Consider the following 13,738-nt stretch of genomic DNA (forward strand, 5'->3'; position numbering starts at 1 on the left):
GTGACACCCTCTGATCTCACCCACCCTATCTACGCTTCTGGACCTTTTTTCTTTTGCTTAATATTTCCAACTTTTGAGTACAAGAGTAGGCAGACAAACCTTGTGACAAATACCTGGCCAATCTGGAGTGGTTGCATGTGTCGATGCTCCATGTATATTACCGTACGTTTTCACCATTGCTATGGATAAGTATTATTTTCTACTAACACTTCCAAATCAAATTACCTGTTAAGAATGTCTTCTTGGGCTTCCCTGGTGGCGCAGTGGTTGAGAGTCCGCCTCCCGATGCAGGGGACACGGGTTTGTGCCCCGGTCCGGGGGGATCCCACATGCCGCGGAGCGGCTGCGCCCGTGAGCCATGGCCGCTGAGCCTGCGCGTCCGGAGTCTGTGCTCCGCAGCGGGAGAGGCCACAACAGTGAGAGGCCCGCGTACCGCAAAAAGAATGTCTTCTTGGCGGGCTTCCCTGGTGGCGCAGTGGTTGAGCGTCCGCCTGTCGATGCAGGGGACACGGGTTCGTGCCCCGGTCCGTGAAGATCCCACATGCCGCGGAACGGCAGGGCCCGTGAGCCATGGCCGCCGAGCATGCGCGTCCGCAGCCTGTGCTCCGCAACGGGAGAGGCCGCAACAGTGAGAGGCCCGCCTACCCCAAAAAAAAAAAAAAGACTTCTTCACTGTGCTAGCACTGGATGAAATTCTACCATTCTGCACTTCTACACTTCATGTCCATTTTACAATTAAAGTAATGATAAAACTTCCTCCTGAAGGATGGTGTCGTTACAGGTTAATATGAATGAATACATTCTACCGTCACTCTAGTTTCTTATCAGCATTCAGCCGAAGCATTTTTAATTTTCAGATATTTTCGATTTAGCAGTGTTTCTGAGGCATTTCCACTTGGGTGCAGCCAAGGCAGTGAGCAAACGAGGGGCTGACACTGTTGCGGAAGTGAGCAGAACGCCGTGAATGCAGGGTTTGTGGCACTAGCTCTCCTGAGTTTGAGCTCCGGCTGCTGTTGATGTGGAGCAAGTTCCTTCCTCACCTGCATCTTATATTCTCCTCCGTAAAAATGAGATTGAAATTGCCTCTACCTCACAGAGTTGCTGTCAAGCATTAATTGACGTGAAGTGCTTTTTAAAATGCCTGGAACATAGTAGCTCTGTGTATGTGATTGCTGTTATTATCATGATTGTCATTATTCCACAAGAACCACAGGTAGGAGCTCAGCCCTTTGGGAGGCAGCCATCATGAGGCCAGGAATCAGGAGTGTGTGCGTTCGTTTCCAGAACTGAAGTGCTTGGAGCACAAAAGCATTTAGTGATATAGTTGCCTCTCCTCCCCTAATTCACTGATCAGACTGTGCCCTGTGATGTGCACACTTTTGAGACTATTCGGTTCTAGTAAATAAAGAAGCTTGTAGTTTACAAACATAGGCAAACTATCTTAAGATGTTTAAATATAAATAAGCTATTAAGCAAAAAGTGTGATAGTCATTGGCAGAATTCATGGGACGTGTTAAGTATAAGATAAGTAGTCAACACGTAGAACATGTGCATGTTAAACACAGGTAACGAAGGATGGAGGAACCAAGAAATACCTAATCTGTATGATGCACCTCAGTGCTAAATATTCATAGTATACTAAATACACATGAGATTAAATATCAGGACTTGTTAAATATATATGAGCCTTTAATATTCATGATCTCCTTATCTGGAAAGATACTGGTTGTATGCTTCAGGTCACGTGTCCTCTGCCCAAGAAACTCAAATAGAACTCATTAACTGTTCATCAGGCTAATTGGTGAGCAACAGCTTAGGCCAGGCACGCCACAACTCTCTAGGAGGACAAGTATGTGACATTGGCCCAGGGTACCCACCATCTGTGGGCCCCTGTGTCAGGGATCCCCAACACTACCCTCAGATCTGATGATTTTCTAGGACTCATAGAACTCAGAAAAGCAATTCAACTCTTGGTTACACTTATTACAGCAAAAGGATACAGACAGGGCTTCCCTGGTGGCGCAGTGGTTGAGAGTCTGCCTGCCGATGCAGGGGACGCGGGTTCGTGCCCCGGTCCGGGAAGATCCCACATGCCGCGGAGCGGCTGCGCCCGTGAGCCATGGCCGCTGAGCCTGCGCGCCCGGAGCCTGTGCTCTGCAACGGGAGAGGCCACAACAGTGAGAGGCCCGCGTACCGCAAAAAAAAAAAAAAAAAAAAAAAATGTGGAGGAACAATAATACAATCTATACAAGTGGGAGAAAGAGGAGAAGAAAGATAAGAAGGCAGACGCATGAGCATATCGGTATGGCTATGATCTCATTCACTGCCTCCAGACAGTGCTGACCGCAATTTGCCTCCAGCTTGTGTTTATTGAATGCTCATTGCAGATCAGGTGCCATGCTAAACACTCTAGCTGAATCACTATTTACCCCTTCCCCATTTTGTAGATGAGTAAATGAGGGCACAAAGGAACGTGTGTGAGGTCACCCACTGTCAGTGGTGGAGCCAGAATTCAAATGAGGTGACGGAGTTTCCACTCAACCACTCTACTAGGCTGCTTGACTTCTGAAACTGGTTTGTCTTGGTCTCAGGGCCTAGCACAGAGCGGACAGAACTTTTTCATTTGCAAGTAACAGAAACCCAAGGCAAAATGTGAAAAGGGATATATATTCACTCACAAGCCTGAAAATTTTAGGGAATAGGACTGAAACAGCTGGATCCGTGGGCTCAACCAGGCAGGGAGGATTTGCCTGCCCATCTATCATCTCTCAGTTCTGTTTCTTCACTACTTCACTACCGTCAACTCTAAGCTGACATTCCTATAGCTTGGCAGTCAACTCTATGAGAGATTCTACTTCCCAAGGGTTCCAGCCACAGACCAATGAGTTAGACTGACTCTGATTTGCCCAGCTAATCCAGTCACTGATGAGGGGCAGTGGCCAGGCCTGGGTGATATATGCACCCTTGCTGCTGGCTGTAGAGTCAGTCCTATTTGAACCACACAGATTGAAAATAAATGAGAACATTTTCCTAAAGGAAAATGGGGTTGTTGCCAAGAGAAGAGGGAACATCTCTGAGCAGGCAAAAACAGCTAATATTTTCATGAGTTCACAGTAAATGCATGAATATCGGATAGATGGATGGATGGATGGGTGGGTGGGTGGATGGATGAATGTGTGAATTAATGCAAAAATGTAATGCCCAGGGCAAGGGTCCGTACGATGAGAAATTTACAAGAAAAATACTTTCTTACATATCTGAACTGTGAGAGCACTCAAGGTTAGCAATTCCTTTGGTTCTCTTCCACAAAAAGAGACCAGGAGATTTGAGGGAAGTGGTTGGGAGAAGACTACTGAAAAATAGGTACTTGAAACAAAGAATGAGAACATGGGGAAGAATTTCTCTAATGGAGAACATTACAGTTTTAATAGGAAATCTGCCTCAAACAGTGTGGGTTTCTGGTTGCTTTTGTTGGCATATCTCTCCTTCTTGGTGTAGTTAAGAAGACTGCAATTGTCATGGGCGATTACAGCCCAGTGCACAAAGTGGTATGTCCCATCTGGAGAGACCGGTCACCTCAACCGGCACAAGCCATCAGAGTCCTCAGGAAATATGAGCTTGTTCCACAGGGATGCTTAGTGTCTTTAACTTCCAAACTCAGGCCGTTCCTGTAGGGGGATCCCTAGTTTTCAGCCACATTTGTGTGCCTGTGAAGCTGCCATTTGGAAAGTTGATTCTCAGAATGGGATTTGGCTGAGCAAATAGAGCCCCCGTTGGGAGAGTGCATCTACCCTGCAGAGAAGGTTATGCAAAAGGACAGGACGATAGATCCCAGCAGCAGATTCAGGAAGAGGAAAAGAGCCACGCACGCCCTCGCATACATAAGCACCAGGACTGCTTTTGTGCACGGCACGAGATCAGGGAGACCTCAGAATATTTCAGTCCCAAATCCTTGTGTTATTTCATTTTTCACTATGTGCTCCATTTCAGGGAAGACGTAACGTGCATCTTTCTAATTTGCCTGCCCTTCAATTTTGCCCTTAAGATTTATTAACCCATTTTTTTTTTTAATGTATTAACTCATATAGCTGCTCTTGTGTGACATCCTGTCTTCTAGGGCTAAATAGACATTCATATCTTTTGTGTTTAAATCGGGGACTTGGGGGGAGTTTTATGCCTCCAAGAAATTGAAGTTTCTTTTTCAATCTACAAGTTTCTAAGTGTCATGGGCATCTGGGCTGCCAGGCTAGAGAGCTTAAGTCCAAGGTGCCTTTTGAGGTGTGATGTTGCCTGCTTTTAGCTCTGATAGGGGACTGAGCTGGACTGCCATCTGGGACCTAACATCCTGACCTTTTTCCTCCAGTGTCAGGCCGTGGATGCCAACCTCAAGTGAATTAGAGTTGAATGTAAGAAGATGTTTTGATTAGAGAATGTAATCGCCAACCTAGAGTTATACCAAAACTGAAATCTGAAGGAAGAAAGAACAAAGTGGGGTCCCTTTTACAAACTGGGCTAAATGAGACACGAAAGCTGCTTTTATTCACTGCACCTCGGTCAGGCAGAGGAACGGAAGTCCTGCAGGAGTCCCAGAGTCACTGTCACAGAATTAAGCCCTATAGACCCTGCTCGGGCCCCAGCCTGGCCAGGCTCTCTGCCTCCGCTGGGGAGGGTTCTTTTTCAAGCTGTCGACTAAGAAAACCTAAGCTGAGACGGACACAGCATAAACTTTATTCAGTGGCCAAAGAATGGAGAAGCAGGAACTAAGTTCACAGATCAATTAAATCTCACCTGGCCAGAGGGATTTAATTTTAAAGAGTAAAGGCAAAGGGAGGAGGAGTGAGGCTAGTGATAGGCATATGCATTAGTCTACTGGGGGGAGGGGCAGGGCTTTTCCAGGATGTGAGATGCCACCCCCTTTTTATTCTTTTTTGGTCCTTAATATGCTGTCATGGTCACCGATAGGTGTGCCATTTATTATGCTCCCGTAGTAACATCAGCTTATAATGAGACTCAGGCTCTGTTGGAGGTCGGATTCATCACCACCTTGGTCCCAGCTGGTTCCACGTGGGTGTGTGTTTGTAGCTTCCTTTCTTATCTCTGGACACTTTAAGTAAAGATTTACATTAACTCTGCTACAGATGGGGGTTGACGGGTTTTGAGCAAAGACCTGGAGCAGCTCTGGCAACATCACCTCCTTAAGAACCAGAGGAAATGAAGACTCTTAATTTCACCTGAGAGGAACCTGAGCCCAGCGAGGCTGAGGCATTTGGCCAGTGGGGGTGAGAAGCCCAGAGGAGCTCAGGCCTCCCCATACAGCACGCTCCCCTGCCTGAACAAAACACAATTATGGAAAAGCAACAGCTTCCCTGAAGTATTCATGCTTTTCGTAAATGCATTAAGTTTCCACCCTGGCTATCCATTAGAATCAACGGGAAAAGCTAAAAAGAAACAGAACAGAAAACTGAACATCTGGGCCCACCCAGACCAATTAAATCGGGCTCTCAGGGGGTGACAGGGCCCTGGACATCAGTGTTTTGTTTTGTTTTGTTTTATTTAAGGGTGATTTATTTTACTTAAGGGTGGCAGTGGGAATAGTCATAGATTTCTAATACAAACCAAATACAAACATCAAACAACCATAAGGATAATGAAAATCTACAGTGTTTTGTTTTTTTTTTAAATTTCCCTGGGTGGTGATTTTAATGCGTGGACAACTTGAGAACCAAAGTACTTATCTGGGCTGGGATGGACCTACCTGAGTGTTGTCAGCCAAACTGAGCCAAGAGAACATGCTGCTGATGGAGCGGGGAGGGTGTCTAGTGATGTATCGCACAGGTGGAGAGAAAGGATGCTGCCCGATGCTGTGAAATGACTCCGACAAGCTTGCCCCTGGGGGAATGAGAGGAGAGGACACAGGGACAAGTTATCTGAAAAGTGTCTTCTGCCCTGAGAGACAGTTTTGTCCTCCTGACCTCTGGCAGCCTGGATTCCTTGCACAGATAATTCCAAGCCTGCCCTTTCCCAGCACTGGTGGAGGTCTTCTGCAAGATTTTCTGCCTTGTCTTATTTTATTACCAATCTATCGCCACTCGTTCCTGTTTTGAACAGATGTAATTAATGGCAACAAGGGCTTTCCAGTCTACAAAATCAATACGGAAATGGCTGAAATAGCGTCTTGATGACAGAAGGAAGGCACAGCTCCTTATACATAATTCACCATGCAAACAGGCTGCTACAACCATAACTGCTCCTTTACACATGCAAATCTGGGAGGTGATTTGATTTATGATCTTAATTGGGCCTCTTTAGGAAAGGTCACATCTGAACTTGGTTTCAGGAAAGTCTACCCCCATTCACCTTCATACCTAAGGTCGAACTCATATTTTTAAGTGAATGCTGGACTGTATTTCTGTTCTCCTCCCCAAGCGCACGCCCTCCACTACAATTTCGTTTGAATTCATCTCTCATAGTCCAGGCATGAATACTGACAACTCACCTGACTGTTTAAAATAAATTTTTTAAAAGGAGACAATTTCTCACACGCTGCAACAGAGAACCCGCTTTCCCAGACTTGATGATTTCAATGCATAACTTAGTCCTAGACAGGATGGAGCCGGTAGCTCCGAGAGGTGAGAAGTCAGGTGGCACGGCAGACTGATTAGGGGCTGAGGCCTTGCTAAGACCTTTGGATTGGAGGGTTGGAGGCGGGAAGTGACGTGTGATTTGAATGAATTCTTCATCTTTTTGTTTTATCATTGCTTTTTAAAATTAGGATTCAAATTCTACTCAAGAAGCTCTTTAAAAAGGGAGGAAATTGCCAGGTCCAAAAGAACCAGGGGTCACCCTTCAGGAGGTTGGTCAGTTACAGAGGGCAGTCAGGAGGTACCATCTCACTGACCACCGTTCTCCTCTACAGATGGAGCCGTCCACCTTCCACCAAGCATCTTGCCGCAGACGGAGAAGTTCTGAGTAAAGTCAACATTTCACTCATATCATTCTTTTATCCATAAATGACTAAATGATATCATTTTTTTTCTTTATTATGTAACTTGATAGACTTTAGGAATTGTGCACCCAGGTGAATCTAAGCTGCCCTTGGCCGCCCTGGCTTCAGCCTATGCCTTGCAATGCTTTGTCATTGAAAGGTCCTGGCTGACCTTGGTCAGGTCACCCCCTTTGTTGGACTCACTTTCCTCTCTGGTGCCTGAGCCCCACAGGATGAGCGCTGGGACATTTCCACTTTGTCCTCTTCTAATTCTGGGTCTCCACCTTTAATCTACATTTCCGTTTAAGTGACGGATCTGTGAATGATCCAGAAGGAGGTTCTAAAGAGTGGTTCTAACCATCTCCTTGCTTTATTATCCAGAAGTGGCATCACATCAGTTGCTTCCCGAGGTAGAATGCTTAATGCAACCACTAAGGATTTGCCTTCTCACCTATTTCCTCAGCTGAGGTCTGCACCCTGCCTTCCTTGGGTGCCTCCCATCATAATTACCTTCCACTCCCCACATTCAACTGCAGCAATAGTTCATTCGCTTAATAAACATCCATGGACATGTCTACATACCTGGCATGGCAAGGCCCCTATTTCTGACCTTCAGAGAAGGAAAGATAGTGACCAAAGTCTAGATATCAAGACAGAAAATTCAGAAGAAAAGGAGGTCACACTGTATATTTTCCCCAGGGAAGCAAACAGGAGAAGCTGGGAAAGGAGAAGGAGAAACTCACAGAAATAGCCTCAGGACAGCTTTACCTGAGAAGGTTCCAGAAGCGATATCTGGCTTTGCTCTGACTCAGCTTTGGTTTCTTACCTCTGGTAAAACTGGGAGGCTTGTGAAACCAGATTTCAAAGCATCACTCGCTCTTCACTTCCAGAGACCAGCTTCTGGTCTCCACATATAGACACATCTTTGGCAAGGATCTGCCTTTCAGGGGATGGGAAAGAGATGAGATATTAGAGCCTGTTCTGAAGGGAAGAAAGAGTGACAGCTCGTGAAATAATGATCAACCATAATACATAATACTGGACCCTAAACGTGTAACCCCGCATCTGGAGCACAAAATGATGCATTCCCACACAGACTGCATCTTTACAAATATGTAAGCTGGAAAGGGAGGAAGAAAAAAAATCCTCGTTTTTATATCTGCAGGAAATATCTGAGTTTTGACCTGGGTGATGCTGGGGCCTTCCAGGGTGAGAAATGATGCCTTGAACAATTATAGTTCCAGCTGCTGCCCTTTGAGCAAGCAGACTGTTTCCTGTCCATCCTGAAGTTATCGTCACTGATGTGTTGCTGTCTACTCTGTTCATGTCTACACGAACTTCCCCAGCCTAAGAAAAGGGGGCTTGCGGCTGGACACTGCTCACTAGTTCTTTGGAGCACATTCTTTATACTGTGTTCATGCGATCTAATAAAGTGGGGACCACGCCACTGGCATCGACTCACTGGGGAGCTTGTTAAAATGCAGCCTTAGCCCTCACCCAGAACCTCTAAATTTGAGTCTGTGTCTGAAGTTATCTGTTTGTTTGCACACTTACTTGTTTGTCTGTTTTGTTCACCGCTCTATCTTCAGCTCCCAGAAAAGTTTTAGGAACAAAGTAGATGCTTAATAAGTATGTGTTGAATAAATGAATGAAAGAGCTTATTGCAGGCCCTTGGCAATGGTGGTTGGTTCAGGAAACATGACCAACATGACCCAAGCCATTCCGTTCAAGACTGGATTCAAGTTCTAGGACTTGGGAATGAGAAGTTCTTTTACTGCTGGGACCAACACAAGAACTGTGGTTTCGCCCAAGACTAAAGCTAACAAAGACGAAGGTGTAGCCAAGAGATTGAATGAGGGAGACCAGGGCCCAATGCCACTGAGCCTCTGGATCCAGCTGTCATCTTGTCCGCGATGAGAGACAGTAAGTTGCTCTCTGCTGAGGCCATGCTGGCGTGGGCTCTATCACTCATGGCTGAAAGAGACCTGCCTGACACAAGCCCTGAGGTCCAGGCTTCACTGGGGTTTCACCAGCAGGATCACATGCTCAGTCTAGACTGCAGCTTTTAAGAGCAGAGATGGTGTCTTTTATTCATTCTATATCTCTCCTGCTCCTCCTTTCTGCTCTTGGGACTTGAATGTAGGGTGGGACTATCTTTGCATCACTAAAATTGTTATGATTATCATGAGATTTTTTTTTTTTTTTTTTTTTTTTTTTTGCGGTACGCGGGCCTCTCACTGTTGTGGCCTCTCCCGTTGCGGAGCACAGGCTCCGGACGCGCAGGCTCAGCGGCCATGGCTCACGGGCCCAGCCGCTCCGCAGCATGTGGGATCTTCCCGGACCGGGGCACGAAGCCGTGTCCCCTGCATCGGCAGGCAGACTCTCAACCACTGCCCCACCAGGGAAGCCCATTGTGAGATATTTTTGAAAATGACTTAAGAACTTACAAATCCTTCTGTGGCTGTTATCTCAACAACCCATAAGTCTGGAAGATTGTGGAAGTACAATCCTCCTCCAGTTCATAGATGGGGAAACTGACCCTGCAGGAGACGGAGGCACCAGCCCTGGCATCACATGGCTAATAACAAGGCAGGGGCCAACCAGGACTCTAACCCAGGGTCTCCGATCACAAAGCCTTCTTTTTCCTCATCGTCTTTATGCTTCCTTCTCATGAAAAAAACAATACACCTAAAGTTCAGTGAGTTTTCCCTAGTGGATCCAAGAACCCCAGCCATAAAGGACACTTCGGGTTCCCCGGCCTGTCAGCATGTTGCCAAACCCCACTACTGGACTTTGTTCACGGAGCACATCTCCAGCAGGATGAAGTGCAGACGCGGGGTACTCACTGGGGCTTCAAGATACCTTAGGATGGGACATCAATTGAGTTCACGTCTACAGCGTCTTCCCGGTCGATTTCCTGGTACACGCCGCGTGGGTCAAGACTACAAGATCACGATGATTGTGTTACTGACCAGGGTTCTTGGCATCCTTCATCAATAGAAATTGATCAGAGGCCAGACAAGAAATTTAGGCAAGGCTTTATTGCGGCCCCTGCTGCAGCAGTGGGGAACAAGAAGAAACAACATGTTCCCTGGCTTGCTTGTTCCCCGAATGGGGGCAAGCTGGCTCCTTATATGGGGTGAGGGTAGGGGTGTGTCCGGGGCTCGGGCTGGAGTAGTTTGCTCACCCCTTTGGTGGTGACGTGTGCAGGGGTCATGCACAGTACCCCGCTTTTGCTCCCAACACCCTGATTTTGCTCCCGGCTCTTCAGAAGTGGCAGTTGGGCTTTTTGGTCTTTTTGTATCTGTTTGTCCATAATTTGCCCCAACTGCACAGACCCGAAGTTATTTTTAGTCCCTTATATACGTCCTTCATATTTTGTTACTCGAGGAGACTTTTGGGCAGGTGCAAGCATTGCAGCAAAGGGTCCCAGGTCCCAGGTCCCAGCCTGTCCCAATTGCGCTCTCAGTGTGTTTCACTGAGAATGGCATATTTTGGGACTTGTGCCCAGACAACATCCCAAGGCATAAGAGATGATTCTGCCTTAAGACACCACTCCCCTTCACAAACACCCATGCTCACTGCTCAGAAGCTGTGCCGACTTAAGCCTAGACACACACACACTTAGCATTTATTTATTAGGCTTTTAAAAACTGTGTCCTTCAGGACATGACTGTGGATACAAACCAGGAATAAGCTATCAATAAAAAAGCAAATATAATTGTGATACTAATTAAAACTGTAGCAGGATATAAAGATACGCCTAAAACATCACCTTGTTGAGAAGAATCAATTTAAAGACACAAGTCAGGATACAAATGTTGGCAAAAAGAGGTTGTCCTTAAGGAGGTTAAGAATTCCAGAGAGTCCTTCATGGGTTTGAAACTTGTCATGGAATCAGAGCAATACTCACAGAATATCCCTTGAAATGATTAGTAGTAGTAAGAAAAATGATGATGATAAATATGTTATCTGAAATAAACAATGAAAAATGCTTTTTAGTTAGCAAAGAACTCACTCTCCACGTATCATCTCATTTGATGGAAACCTGGAACTCCTCACAGGTATTTCAGAGGCAGCCCTGTGTATTATCAGCTGATGTTCCAAATTGTAGGCTCTCAGGATAAGGAATCATTGAGCCCAGCTAGATTGTCCTACAGATGTTAACAGTAGCCTGTGTTTGTGGAGCCAGGTCCAGTGCTGCACACGTTATATTAGTTATCTCATTAAAACCTCACAATCTTCATCCTCAGTTAACTTGTGAGGAAACTGCGGCTTAGCAAGAAGCCACTAACTCGTGGTTACTCAACTATCAAGTGAGAGAGCCAGGCTCTGGGGCTGGAAGGTGCTGCTGTGACATCCCAAGGTCCCCGTCCTGCGTAAGCCCACATTTTTTCGAGCAGACAGCCGAGGTAAAGACAGATTTCCTGCCTTGCAAGCAGAGGGTCCAAAAGAAGACAAGGGGAGACAGAGGACCTGTATTAACCAGCTGTTTGACCTTTTGAAAATCTGACTCCTACGGCCTCCTTTTCACCTTCTGTAAAACAAGTTGCTTAGACTAAGTGCTCTCTGAAGAATCACCCAGCATTAACATTCAATGATACCATGAAATATGTCACGTCTGCTGACAGGCAAGTGTGACAGGAAGGGAAATTTTGCTATTAACAGAAAGAAAGAAGAGCAACAACCACAGTCCCTTCTGCATTCTAGAGGAGCAGCAGAATTCCTCCCAGGGAAGGTTAGAAATGCACCTTATTGAGCCTTTGCTTTTTAGCATATTTCTTATAAAAGAGTCTTATAAGTCCTCTGGTGCCCATAATTTACTGATCACAGTGCTTCAGAATCCTTCTCAACACAGTGCCCCAGGCAACCAACAAATGATCAAAGTGGACATGCAAGATAAAATGCATTTTATATCCCTCCCATACAGGAGTTATCTGGGTTAAAAAAAAAAAGTATGTATCTTATAGACGTATAAAGGTTATATTGTGGTCAAACGGTGGATAGGTGGCAGCCTCTTGAACAAGTGCAAGTCTGCTCAGCACATTTTCAGGGGCAAGATTAAAATGCATCCGTGAGAGCCCAAGCTGTTATTGTCCAGCAGACCTGACAGTCACATTCATAAACTCTCAGTGTTAGAGCTTAATTAACACCACCGAGCATAGGATTCAGTCCGTTCACTTTCAGCCACGAGAGGGAAAGAGCAGCTTCTCAGGGAGAGTCCACACCCAGACCGTCAGATTCTCTCTGGGAGAATGAGAACTGCTCTCAGAATGCCGGCTCCCACTGGGCTCAGGGACAAAACACACAGATTCTCATATCAATCTATTTCACGTCTTTTTCCTTTGGGAGTGAAGACAAGCCCGTGGGATCAGGGCAGCAGGCTGGAAATAATGGTCGGAGGGAGAGATGGATGATGGGAGAGTCCAGGCTGGCGCCTTGCTGCTATGGCATCCCAGCTCTGCCTGCTTCGGTGACCACCCAATCTCTACTCAGAGATGCCTCCAGGAAGGAGTGTGTGTCCTCCCAGCTTCTATTTCTGACTGCCTTTGGCCTACCCATTCTTGCTGCCTTTCCTCTGTGAAAAGTTGAATGATACAGCCACAGCCGAGGAAAAACACAGCCTGCAAATCCAGCTTTCTTCTCAAAAACCCGGCAGTCCCATGAGACCCTTTGATGTGCTGTGTGTGTCTTTGATGAGAAAAGAAAAGGTATCTCTAGAGATCCTGGTTGGTGGTCAGTCAACACCCGTGCACTGAGTAGCCACTGAGTGCTGGGCACAAGGGGACATGAGGGAAAGCAAGAGGGTGAGGTCTTACTTCATGGAGCCAACAGTCTAGATGGGAAGCTAGTAAAATGCATAATTAAAATCATAGCTGGAGTAACTGTCATGGATCAAGTGCTATGAGGATGACAGTGGGCTACGGGAGCCTGGTTAATTACCTAATCTGGGCACTAAGCAGTGAAGAGCACCTGCTCCCACGAACGTACACATATGCACAGAGCCTTGTCACCATAGCTACATCCTCAGCTTCACTCCTCCTCTGCGTCATTCTCAGGCATCTCCCTGAGAAAGCACCCCAATCCAGGACAAGTCATGCTTTCTAACTTCCTGAAGCAGCAGCAGCAGTGGCTCTGGTCATACGGGGGATCGAGGCAGTGAAGACTACAGCCGCTCCACTCTCTGCCCTTTGCCCCCTAGCAGCTTCCTGCAGCTACTAATATTCGGTTTCCCTTACCCTTTCCTTGTGCTATCCAGGATTTTTTCAATAAATTCCCTGACTGATTTCAGATTCTGTTTCAAATCTCTGGTAGGTTTCAGCTTTGCTGATTGGACACTGACTGACTCGGGGCACAAAGATGTCCAAGAGACGGCCCTGCCTTCAAGGTCGGCTGGGGTCAAGCCCTTGCCCTTCAAGAGCAAGAACCCTCAATCCCACTCCTGGGCATATACCCAGAGAAAACCATGATTCAAAAAGACAACAGCCAGGACGTGGAAGCAACCTAAATGTCCACCAACAGATGAATGGATAAAGAAGATGTGGCGCATATATGCAATGGCATATTACTCAGCCATAAAAAGAAACGAAATTGAGTTATTTGTAGTGAGGTGGATGGACCTAGAGTCTGTCATACAGAGTGAAGTAGGTCAGAAAGAGAAAAACAAATATCATCTATTAAAGCATATAGGTGCCACCAGTGGGAAGCAAGTTTACACTGTCATGTATTACTGTCCTGTGGCAGCTATAACAA

At 46.3% G+C, this 13,738-nt stretch overlaps 1 long non-coding RNA gene across 1 annotated transcript; it reads right to left on the reverse strand.

Annotated features, from left to right (window-relative positions):
• Window positions 1–231: 231 nt before the first annotated feature.
• On the reverse strand, window positions 232–9,138 carry LOC132508234 (uncharacterized). Its single transcript, XR_009536482.1, has 3 exons — window positions 7,812–9,138; window positions 5,756–5,889; window positions 232–641 (listed from the first exon to the last, which is right to left on the reverse strand). It is a non-coding gene; the product is annotated as an uncharacterized LOC132508234 (long non-coding RNA).
• Between the last annotated feature and the right edge of the window lie 4,600 nt (window positions 9,139–13,738).

This window comes from Lagenorhynchus albirostris, chromosome 17 (assembly GCF_949774975.1).
Source record: "Lagenorhynchus albirostris chromosome 17, mLagAlb1.1, whole genome shotgun sequence".
Classification (NCBI taxonomy): domain Eukaryota; kingdom Metazoa; phylum Chordata; class Mammalia; order Artiodactyla; family Delphinidae; genus Lagenorhynchus; species Lagenorhynchus albirostris.